This window comes from Coregonus lavaretus (assembly GCF_964263955.1).
Source record: "Coregonus lavaretus genome assembly, chromosome: 32".
Taxonomy (NCBI): Eukaryota; Metazoa; Chordata; class Actinopteri; order Salmoniformes; family Salmonidae; genus Coregonus; species Coregonus lavaretus.
Window position 1 is genome coordinate 10,583,711 of NC_140019.1, and position 12,516 is coordinate 10,596,226.

The window sequence follows — 12,516 nt, forward strand, 5'->3', positions numbered from 1 at the left end:
TTGTATACTTTTCTCTCTCGCTCTCCTCCAACACTACTCACTCTGCCCCTACTCAGATGGTAATGCGCCGTCGCAACCTTCGCTCTCTCTCTCCCGCTACTCTCTCCTCTTCCATCCTATCATCTCTTCCCTCTGCTCAATCCTTCTCCCTCCAATCTCCTGATTCTGCCTCCTCAACCCTCCTCTCCTCCCTTTCTGCATCCTTTGACTCTCTATGTCCTCTATCTTCTCGGCCTGCTCGGTCCTCCCCTCCAGCTCCGTGGCTTGATGACTCATTGCGAGCTCACAGAACAGGGCTCCGGGCAGCCGAGCGGAAATGGAGGAAAACTAGACTCCCTGCGGACCTGGCATCTTTTCACTCCCTCCTCTCTACATTTTCTTCATCTGTTCTGCTGCTAAGGCCACTTTCTACCACTCTAAATTCCAAGCATCTGCCTCTAACCCTAGGAAGCTCTTTGCCACCTTCTCCTCCCTGCTGAATCCTCCTCCCCCTCCCCCCCCCCCCTCCTCCCTCTCTGTGGATGACTTCGTCAACCATTTTGAAAAGAAGGTTGACGACATCCGATCCTCGTTTGTTAAGTCAAATGACACTGCTGGTCCTGCTCACCCTATGCTTTGACTTCTTTCTCCCCTCTCTCTCCAGATAAAATATTGCGAGTTGTGATGGCCGGCCGCCCAACAACCTGCCCGCTTGACCCTATCCCCTCCTCTCTTCTCCAGACCATCTCCGGTGACCTTCTCCCTTACCTCACCTCGCTGATCAACTCATCCTTGACCGCTGGCTATGTCCCTTCCGTCTTCAAGAGAGCGAGAGTTGCACCCCTTCTCAAAAAACCAACACTCGATCCCTCTGATGTCAACAACTACAGACCAGTATCCCTTCTTTCTTTTCTCTCCAAAACTATTGAGCGTGCCCTTTAGCCAACTCTCTTCCTATCTCTCTCAGAATGACCTTCTTGATCCAAACCAGTCAGGTTTCAAGACTGGTCATTCAACTGAGACTGCTCTTCTCTGTGTCACGGAGGCTCTCCGCACTGCTAAAGCTAACTCTCTCTCCTCTGCTCTTGTCCTTCTAGACCTGTCTGCTGCCTTTGATACTGTGAACTATCAGATTCTCCTCTCCACCCTCTCCGAGCTGGGCATCTCCGGCGCGGCTCACTCTTGGATTGCGTCCTACCTGACCGGTCGCTCCTACCAAGTGGCGTGGCGAGAAGCTGTCTCCGCACCACGTGCTCTCACCACTGGTGTCCCCCAGGGCTCAGTTCTAGGCCCTCTCCTATTCTCGCTATACACCAAGTCACTTGGCTCTGTCATATCCTCACATGGCCTCTCCTATCATTGCTACGCAGACGACACACAACTAATCTTCTCCTTTCCCCCTTCTGATAACCAGGTGGCGAATCGCATCTCTGCATGTCTGGCAGACATATCAGTATGGATGACGGATCACCACCTCAAACTGAACCTTGGCAAGACGGAGCTGCTCTTCCTCCCGGGGAAGGACTGCCCGTTCCATGATCTCGCCATCACGGTTGACAACTCCGTTGTGTCCTCCTCCCAGAGTGCGAAGAGCCTTGGCGTGACCCTGGACAACACCCTGTCGTTCTCCGCTAACATCAAGGCGGTGACCCGATCCTGTAGGTTCATGCTCTACAACATTTGGAGAGTACGACCCTGCCTTACACAGGAAGCGGCACAGGTCCTAATCCAGGCACTTGTCATCTCCCGTCTGGATTACTGCACCTCGCTGTTGGCTGGGCTCCCTGCCTGTGCCATTAAACCCCTACAACTCATCCAGAATGCTGCAGCCCGTCTGGTGTTCAACCTTCCCAAGTTCTCTCACGTCACCCCGCTCCTCCACACACTCCACTGGCTTCCAGTTGAAGCTCGCATCTGCTACAAGACCATGGTGCTTGCCTACGGAGCTGTGAGGGGAACGGCACCTCCGTACCTTCAGGCTCTGATCAGTCCCTACACCCAAACGAGGGCATTGCGTTCATCCACCTCTGGCCTGCTGGCTCCCCTACCTCTGCGGAAGCACAGTTCCCGCTCAGCCCAGTCAAAACTGTTCGCTGCTCTGGCACCCCAATGGTGGAACAAGCTCCCTCACGACGCCAGGACAGCGGAGTCACTCACCACCTTCCGGAGACATTTGAAACCCACCTCTTTAAGGAATACCTGGGATAGGATAAAGTAATCCTTCTACCCCCCCCCCCCCCCCCCCCAAAAAAAAAAACACAAAATAAAAAAACATTGTAAAGTGGTTATCCCACTGGCTATAAGGTGAATGTACCAATTTGTAAGTCGCTCTGGATAAGAGCGTCTGCTAAATGACGTAAATGGAAATGGAAATGTAAGAAAAGCCACAGTATGTTGGTTTTAGCCAATCAGTCTGTCCATCACCTCTGGCTGAGGGGATTCTCGACTGGAAATCATGTGACTGAAACAGGAAATGCATCAGCAACTTTAACCCCCTAAAACCAGAGATGTGGAAAGGTTCAGGGGAAGATGAATATATTCTGATGGTGTGAAAAGATATGGCCTTGTATCTCAGAAACAATGTTACAACATTAGCTTATTATTGCACTAGCTCAAAAAATAAATAACAATCGCAAAAAATTAAATATTCAGTTATTTGCTGTACAGGTACTGTGTGCTGTATAAAGATTATCATGAACTATCTAAGATATCAGAAATGAATGTACATACTGTATGTGTGTGGATGCCAGGATGATTTTCCTCGTAGACAAACAGCAAATAAGATCATATTATATTTTTTGCAATATCTCAAGATGTGCCGATGAGGAGATGGACTGCAAGCTTTAAATTATTTATTTAAGGTATTGGAAATTAGTAAGTAAGTACAATATAATATCTGAAAAATTTCTGTTATGCAATTATCAAAATCAAAAATTCTTTAAACATTATTTAAAATAGCTATATAATTACTTCTAACATGCAGCAAATACTTGCAAAGTTTTGTGACATATTACACAACTGAAACAAGGAATATTTGAACACCACACAACCATGTGGTAAAACAGTTTTCCAAAGGAAAGAAAAACAGAAATGATGTATCCAATTCTTGGAAACAGACAGTATGTACTAACTCTAAAGTATGAACATGCAATACAAAGCTGTAACTGTAACATGATTCAACATGGCTGTCGTCTGTATCAACTCTGGGCCACTCAGGGGTTGCATCCCAATAATCTCTCCTTCCTGAAGTGTGCAATCGTTCACTACCCCCCACAAAATGTGTCTGTGATATGTGCAGTCAACTAGTATAGTTAGTGTTTGTAAAGTAAATATGGTGATTATTATTAAGGTTCTGGTCTTCTGAGATACAAACAAGTATACAACAAACCAGATAACTATACTATTGTGCCTTCAGAAAGTATTCATACCCCTTGACTTATTCCACAGTTTGTTGTGTGTAGATTGTCTCTCACCAATCTACACACAATAATACCTCATAATGACAAAGTGAAAACATGTTTTTAAAAATTGTTGCAAATTTCTTGAAAATGAAATACAGAAATATCGAATGTATTATTCACACCCCTGTATTCACTCCCCTGAGTCAATTCATGTTAGAATAACTAGGCCACTCAGGAACATTCAATGTCGTCTTGGTAAGAAACACCAGTGTATATTTGGCCTAGTGTTTTAGCTTATTGTCCTGCTGAAAGGTGAATTTCCTCCAGGTTTTCCTCTAGGATTTTGCCTGTGCTTAGCTCTATTACATTTATTTTTATCATTAAAAAAACTCTGTAGTCCTTGCAGATGACAAACATACCCATAACACGATGCAGCCACTACCATGCTTGAAAATATAAAGAGCGGTACTAAGTGATGTGTTGTGTTGGATTTGCCCCAAACATAACGCTTTGTATTCAGGATATAAAGTTACTTTTTTTTGCCACTTTTTCTGCTGTTTTTCTTTAGTGCCTTTTTGAAAACAGGATTAATGTTTTTATTCTGTACAGGCTTCTTTCTTTTCACTGCTATTTACAGTACCAGTCAAAAGTTTGGACAAACCTACTAATTCAAGTATTATTTTTTTTAAACTATTTTCTACATTGTAGAATAATAGTGAAGACATCAAAACTATGAAATAACACATATGGAATCATGTATTAACCAAAAAAGTGTTAAACAAATCAAAATATATTTTATATTTGAGATTCTTCAAATAGCCACCCTTTGCCTTGATGACAGCTTTGCACACTCTTGGCATTCTCTCAACCAGCTTCATGAGGTAGTCACCTGAAATGCATTTCATTTAACAGGTATGCCTTCTTAAAAGTTATTTGTGGAATTTCTTTCCTTCTTAATGCGTTTGAGCCAATCATTTGTATTGTGACAAGGTAGGGGTGGTATACAGAAGACAGCCCTATTTGGTTAAAGACCAAGTCCATATTATGGCAAGAACAGCTCAAATAAGCAAAGAGAAACGATTAGTTACCGGAGTGTAACTCCAGTTCTATGAGTGGAGCGGAGCCCCATAGGGGAGCTCTGCTCCTAGTGGTTTACCCTCTGCCCTAAGGCAGCATCAGCCTGAGACAAAATTATGCACACACCTGCAGCCAATAGGAGTACAGGTGTCCCTATAAGAGGGGATGCCTCCCCTCAATCAGCCTCCCGAGATATTTATCTTCAGCGAGACTAGAGAGGGTCGGCAGGGCCTTAAGTCCTATGGGGCTCCGCTCCACTCATAGAACTGGAGTTACACTCCGGTAACTAATCGTTCTATATCGTGGAGCTCCGCCCCATAGGGGAGCTCTGCTCCTAGTGGTTTAAGGCGGAGCGTAGCGCTCCAAAATGTACTCCCTGCCGAGCCTAACACTTCCCATTAAAAAATGAAAAGGTCAAGCCTAGCAATGGCTGCAACCAATTCCCGCAGTACTGCAACTAAGAACCCATACGGGCGTCACAATATACCGCGTCATCGGTTAAAGACCCGCCCCACCTAGTTTAATGGCAATGCCAATGACTAGTGGGCAGATCACCAGAATAGAAGCCTTACTAATCTGTACTAGCAGATAGATGTGCCTCAATATCCTGTGAAAACACTACCGACCACTAATGGAATGACACCAAGTGTCACTCTACATTGTGTACACGGTAGACCGCCTCACTCACTCAATGGAATCCCGGAGATTAGTGGGCAGGAACAAAACATGGGTCATACTAAACTGAACAATCAGATAGATGACCTCACATTCTGTCAAATCAATACATGCCTCTACTGTACTGAACCTGTCAGTCAGGAGTCATGCCACAAGATATGCTTTCCTATCCAAAGCGGACCTGATGGAAACCCGTGTCCATCGTCCTGCTTTTTCCCTCTCCTTCTAGCTCAAGATTACCCTTCAGCTAAGCTGAGTACAAATCGAGCCAAAGAGATAGAAAGCCTATCTATCAAAAAACATGTTTTCCTAACCAAAGCGGACCTGATGGAAACCTGTGTCCACAGTCCTGCTTTTTTCTCTTTTCCTGGCTCAAAATCTCCTTTCAGCTTTGCTGAGTACAGACCGAGCCAAAGAGTTAGAAAACATATCTATCAAAAACACGTCTTCCTAACCAAAGCGGACCTGATGGAAACCTACGTCCACAGCCCTGCTTTTCTCTCTTTCTTGCTCAAGATCTCCCTTCAGCCACACTGAGTACAGATCGAGCCAAAGAGTTAGAAGACATATCTAAGAGATAGAAACGGATAAATGGAGACGGTGTCGACCATGACGCTGCTCTACAAATATCCTCTACCCCTGTTCCTCTGAAAAGGGCAGTAGAAGCTGCTACTCCACGAGTGGAGTGAGCTCTGATACCCTGAGGCAATTGTCGCCCCGCTGCCTCGTAAGCTGTCTCAATGCCTTCACAAAGCCAATGAGACAATCGCTGTTTTGAAAGTGGTCTACCTAATGCAGCCACACCGTGACACACAAACAACTGAGGCGATGACCTAATCGCTGCTGTGCGCTCAACGTAACACGCCAAAGCGCGCACTGGGCACAGACAATGAAGCTTTTCCTCACTCCTCTCCCCATGAGGAGGGGGAGAAAAAGCCCACAACTCCACGGTCTGTGATCTATATGCACTGCTAATAACCTTCGGCACAAACGCCGGGTTAGGACGTAACACCGCTCTGCTCAGATCGCCATTAATGGCAAGGCAGTCGGGTCTCGTCGACAGAGCACACAAATCACTGACACGCTTAGCGGTAGTCAAAGCGAGCAACAGTGCCGTCTTGATAGACAGCATCTTGAGGGGTATTTGATTCAATGGCTCGAACGGCGACTTACATAGCGCTTCGAGTACCAAAGCCAAATCCCACTGGGGCAGCGTGGCTCTAGGCATTGGCCTAAGCCGCCTCGTTCCCAATAAGAAACGTTTCACTAGAGGGTGGCTGAACACATTCGTTCCGCCAAACCCCTCATGACCAGCTGAAATCGCCGCTGCAAACACTCTAATGGTGGAGGGCGATTTCTGCTTATCAAACATAAGCTGTAGGAAAGAGAGAATACTCTCAACCTGACAGCTCATGGGGTCTACACCTTGTGTGACACACCATTGTGAAAACACGTTCCATCTACTGTATACATCTTAGAAGTGGAACTGGCACGTGAACCCTGTATGGTCCTGATCACCGTATCAGATAACCCACGGCGCTCTAGCCTGTCCCTCTCAGCAGCCGGGCCTTCAGTGGTTGGCCGATTATGGGCAACTGCCCTATCGTGCCCCCCGCCTGAGACAACGCGTCCCGTCGATGTGGAATTGGCCAAGGTGGCGCAATCAACATCTGACTCGCATGTGCAGGAGTCCCAGCGGAACCACAGAGTGGGCTGACGACATGAGACCCAAGAGTGACATGATCGACAGCGCCGTCACCGTGTGATTCGGACGACACTTCCTCAGGGCTAGCAACAAGGCTACCCTTCGGGGGTCCGAAATTCGAGCCCTCATCATTACAGTGTCTAGCTGTATCCCCAGGTAGACAATCTGATGACTGGGCCAGGGCGCGCTCTTTTTCCAATTCACAGCGAACCCCAGACGTGTGAGATGAATCACTGTCTGTGTTGTGTGAGTGATCGCCAGCTCTGCTGACGGGGCGAGAACCAGTAGGTCGTCTAGGTAGGCTAGTAGCCGTATTCCCTGACGACGCAACGGTTCCAATGCCGCCTCCACACACTTGGAAAACGTGCGAGGTGCCAGGGCGTGCCCAATGGCATCCTCGTGTATTCGTACGCCACCCCTTGAAAGGTGAATCGCAGAAACTTCCTGTGACGCGGCTGTACCGGCACATGAAAGTACGCGTCCTTTAGGTCTATGCTCGTACAAAAGTCTCCTTTCTGGACACATTCCAGCAGACGTTTTGCCGTTAGCAATCGAAAGGGCCGTTTGGTTACGCTCTCGTTGAGAATGCGTAAATCCAATATTGGCCTCATTCCCCCGTCTTTTTGGGCACCAGGAAGTAGGGCAAATATAGCCCCTTGTTCCTTTGCTCCTAGGGAACCACTGTGACCGCCTCCTTCGCCAAAAGTTCCGTAATCTCTGAAACCAGAGCGGCCACTTTTTCTGGCGTTTTCATCACCGTCTCCACCACTCCCCTGAATGGGGGTGGGGTCCGATGGAATTGGAGAGCATAACCCTTCTGTAACATCTGTTCTAGCCAGCGTGAGAGGGTGCAGCTTCGCTGCCACTGCCAGCAATACAGAGAAAGCGGCCGAGCGCGAAGCTGTGGTACATTCAGTAGGAAGGACCTGTATTCCTCTATGGCCCTTGCCGCCGCTGTTCCCCAACACTGAGGTGATGGAACAGCCCAAGGCGGGCCTCCCATGAAAGGGAGAGGAAACATTAGTGCGTTCTGAACCAGAAGGAGGGGCAGAGACGTCAGTTAAACCCGTAACCGTCGTATTCCTGCCCTCCGTGAACGCAGCGCGGGTCTGAATTGCACTGACCGAGGCCACAGCCTGCGACAGGGCACCATCCCCAGCAAGCGATTGCGTCATCGTAGATGACTGCAATTCGCTATTAGAGCCCCTCACTCCAATACTCCTAGGAGTCTGTAATATGAGGTCTCTATGAGGTAACACAAGGCGGCGCCTTGATACCTTCTTAACCTTCACCTTCTGTGTGTGTTCAACTCTGCACCTCTGGTGGGTTGAGTCACGCTCAGTGTGGTGAGTATTAGCACGTTCTGTGAGAGGTGGGGGCGCCGATACGTTGGTTATTCCCGTAACCTTAGTAATCCGGCCCTCCGTGAACGCAGCATGGGTCTGAATCGCACTAACCGAGACCTTAGTCTGCGATAGTGCGCCATCCCCAAATAGCGGCTGCGTCATCATGTCTCCTGACTGAGACTGCAGCCTGCTATGAGAGGCACTCACTACAGTACTCCTTGGAGTCTGTAATGTGAGGTCTCTTTGAGATAAACCAAGACGGCGTCTTGGTATCTTTCCTCCTTTCACCTCCTGTGTGCGTTCAGCTCTGCACCTCTGGTGGGCTGATCTACACTCAGTGTGGTGAGCATTGGCGCGTTCAGAAAGAAGTGGGGGCGCCGATACACTGGGCACCTTCGTGACCGTGGTAATCGGGCCCTCCGTGAACGCAGCATGGGTCTGAATCGCACTAACCGAGAACTTAGTCTGCGATAGTGCGCCATCCCCAAATAGCGGCTGCGTCATCATGTCTCCTGACTGAGACTGCAGCCTGCTATGAGAGGCACTCACTACAGTACTCCTTGGAGTCTGTAATGTGAGGTCTCTTTGAGATAACCTAAGACGGTGCCTTGGTATCTTTTTTCCCTTTCACCTCCTGTGTGTGCTCAGCTCTGCACCTTGGTGGGCTGAATTACACTCAGTGTGGTGAGCATTGGCGCGTTCTAAGAGAGGTGGGGGCGCCGATACGTTGGTTACTTTCGTGACCGTGGTAATCGGGCCCTCCGTGAACGCAGCATGGGTCTGAATCGCACTAACAGAGACCTTAGTCTGCGATAGTGCGCCATCCCCAATAGCGGCTGTGTCATCATGTCAGTGTCTGACCGAGACTGCAGCCTGCTATGTGAGACACTCACTACAGCACTCCTAGGAGTCTGTAATGTGAGGTTTCTATGAGGTAACACAAGGCGACGCCTTGATACCTTCTTAACATTCACCTCCTGTGTGTGTTCAGCTCTGCACCCCTGGTGGGCTGAGCTACACTCAGTGTGGTGAACATCAGCGCATTCTGAGAGAAAACGGGGCCGCTGATATGTTGGTTAAACCCGTAACCGTAGTATTCCGGCCCTCCTTGAATGCAGCACGGGTCTGAACTGCACTGACAGAGGCCTTAGCCTGAGACAGTGCGCCATCCCCGATTAGCGGTTGCATCATCCTGTCACTATCTGACTGAGACTGCAGCCTGCTATGTGAGACACTCACTACAGCACTCCTAGGAGTCTGTAATGTGAGGTCTCTATGAGGTAACACAAGGCGGCGCCTTGATACCCTATTTAACATTCACCTCCTGTGTGTGCTCAGCTCTGCACCCCTGGTGGACTGAGCTACACTCAGTGTGGTGAGCATCAGCGCGTTCTGAGAGAAACGGGGGCGCCGATACGTTGGTTAACTCGTAACCATCGTATTCCGGCCCTCCGTGAACGCAGCATGGGTCTGAACTGCACTGACTGAGGCGTTAGCCTGAGACAGAGCGCTGTCCCGAATAGCGGTCGCGTCATCATGCCATTATCTGGCTGAGACTGCAGCCTGCTATGTAAGACACTCACTACAGCACTCCTAGGAGTCTGTAAAGTGAGGTCTTTATAAGGTAACACCTTAAACTTATTACCTTTTATATACCTACCTTTTGTGTGCGCTCAGCAACGCACCATGGTGGGCTGAGCTGCACTCGAGTGGTAAGAGAGAGAGCAAGAGTGAGGAAGGTCGAACGCTCTCGGATGTATTATGGAAAAGGGGCTCTTTTTTTGACAAAGTCAGGTAGAGCCAACTCTTTATTACACACATCAACAAAAAACATTCTCCTCCATACCCTCAACGGTAGGGTGGGGGGGGGCAGTGGGCTCGGTCACAGCAGGCGCTGCGCCGTCTTCTGTTCTCTCCCCCTCGCCGTGTCATAAACGGCGTCTCTTCTGGCCGCCCTTCGGGTGATGCCAGGATGACGCTTTAATGACCTCTCTCGCCGGCACCTCTGGCGCTGCAGGGGGGAGGGGCGAGGCCCGCTCCCTTGCTGCTGGAGGCCGCCGTCTGACGCCAAGCTGTAGCGAGAGTAACGGCCGCCCTCCATCATATCCACTTCCGGGTTGGAGGGAATGGGGGGCAGCTTAATCTCCCGCTGTTTAGCAGCCCACTCAATGAGACCTGAAAATTCAGAGCACAGAGAGGCTGTGGCGTCATCATCCAGGGATGTAAATGACCTCACACTTTCCTGAGGGAAAAGGGGTGTTAAACATCTGGGTCAGTGTAATGAATTGTTCCAATAGAATATTCATTTCTTCCCCAATAGCCCTGTCATCTCCTGAGTCAGCGCCTTCAGATGATGCCTCAGAAGCTGAGGCTAACACTGATAGCACATCCTCAAGAGGAATATCCTCCCTAAAAATGCCCAACGCTGCTTCCTCTCCTTCAAAAAAGGAGGGCGCAGCTGGCGCATAGTGGGGGATTAATGAGGCTGTCCCTGGCGTGCTGTGTCCCTCAACCCACGAGACATATGTCGGGGGGGGTGACAGCCGCCAAGGGGAACAGCGACATTGAGCTCTGAAAATAGCTTTTGTTAAATACTTACCCTATGGATAAGCTTGATGTGCTCATTGTAGGACGACGTCGATGAACTGGAAAATCGACGGCGTTTTCTTCGTCCTGAGTCTTCTCTTCGTCTCTTCTTGGCTTCTTCAGTCTAGTCCAGTCGCTGAAGATAAAGGGAGGCTGATTGAGGGGAGGCATCCCCTCTTATAGGGACACCTGTACTCATATTGGCTGCAGGTGTGTGCATAATTTTGTCTCAGGCTGATGCTGCCTTAGGGCAGAGGGTAAACCACTAGGAGCAGAGCTCCCCTATGGGGCGGAGCTCCACGATATAGAACGACAGTCCATCATTACTTTAAGACATGAAGGTCAGTCAATACGGAACATTTCAAGAATATTGAACATTTCTTCAAGTGCAGTCGCGAAAACCATCAAGTGCTATGAAGAAACTGGCTCTCATGAGGACCGCCACAGGAAAGGAAGACCAAGAGTTACCCCAGCTGCAGAGGATAAGTTCATTAGAGTTCACCATACCTCAGATTGCAGCCAAAATAAATGCTTCACATAGTTGAAGTAACAGACACATCTTAACATCAACTGGTCAGAGTAGACTGCGTGAATCAGGCCTTCATGGTCGAATTGCTGCAAAGAAACCAACACTAAAGTACACCAATAAGAAGAAGAGACTTGCTTGGGCCAAGAAGAAAAAGCAATGGAACGGTGGAAATCTTTCCTTTGGTCTGATGAGTCCAAATTTGAGATTTTTGGTTCCAAACGCTGTGTCTTTGTGAGACGCAGAGTAGGTGAACGGATGATCTCCGCATGTGTGGTTCCCACCATCAAGCATGGAGGAGGAGGTGTGATGGTGTGGGGGTGCTTTTCTGGTGACACTATCTGTGATTTATTTAGAATTCAAGGCACACTTAACCATCATGGCTACCACAGCATTCTGCAGCGAAACGCCATCCCATTTGGTTTGTGCTTAGTGGGACTATCATTTGTTTTTCAATAGGACAATGACCCAAAACACACCTCCAGGCCATGTAAGGGCTATTTGACCAAGGAGAGTGATGGAGTGCTGCATCAGATGAACTGGCCTCCACAATCCCCCGATTGGAATGAGTTGGACCGCAGAGGGATGGAAAAGCAGCCAACAAGTGCCAGCATATGTGGGAACTCCTTCAAGACTGTTGGAAAAGCATTCGTCATGAAGCTGGTTGAGAGAATGCCAAAAGTGTGCAAAGCTGTCATCAAGGCAAAGGGTGGCTACTTTAAACATTCTCCATAGACAAACATTGGCAGTAGAATGGCCTTATTGTAGAGCTCAGTGACATTCAACGTGGCACTGTCGTAGGAGGCCACCTTTCCAACAACTCAGTTCATCAAATTTCTGCCCTGTTAGAGCTGCCCCGGTAAACTGTAAGTGCTGTTATTGTGAAGTGGAAACGTCTAGGAACACCAACTGCTCAGACGCGAAGTGGTAGGCCACACAAGCTCACAGAACGGAACCGCCCAGTGCTGAAGCGCGTAGCGCGAAAAAACTGTCTGTCCTTGTCACGGATTCTGCCGAGGCTGCTCCTCCTAGTTCGGGCAGGCTTCGGCGTTCGTCGTCCCCGGAGTACTAGCTGCCACCGTTGAATGTTTCTATGTGTGATTGCTTTTGTCTGTCTGTCACACCTGTGTCCGTTTGTGTCTGATTACGTGTTCTATAAGTTGCCTGTGTTGTATTGGTTAGGTTGTGTGTTGTTTTTCGCCTGTCCGTAGTGCTGCGTGT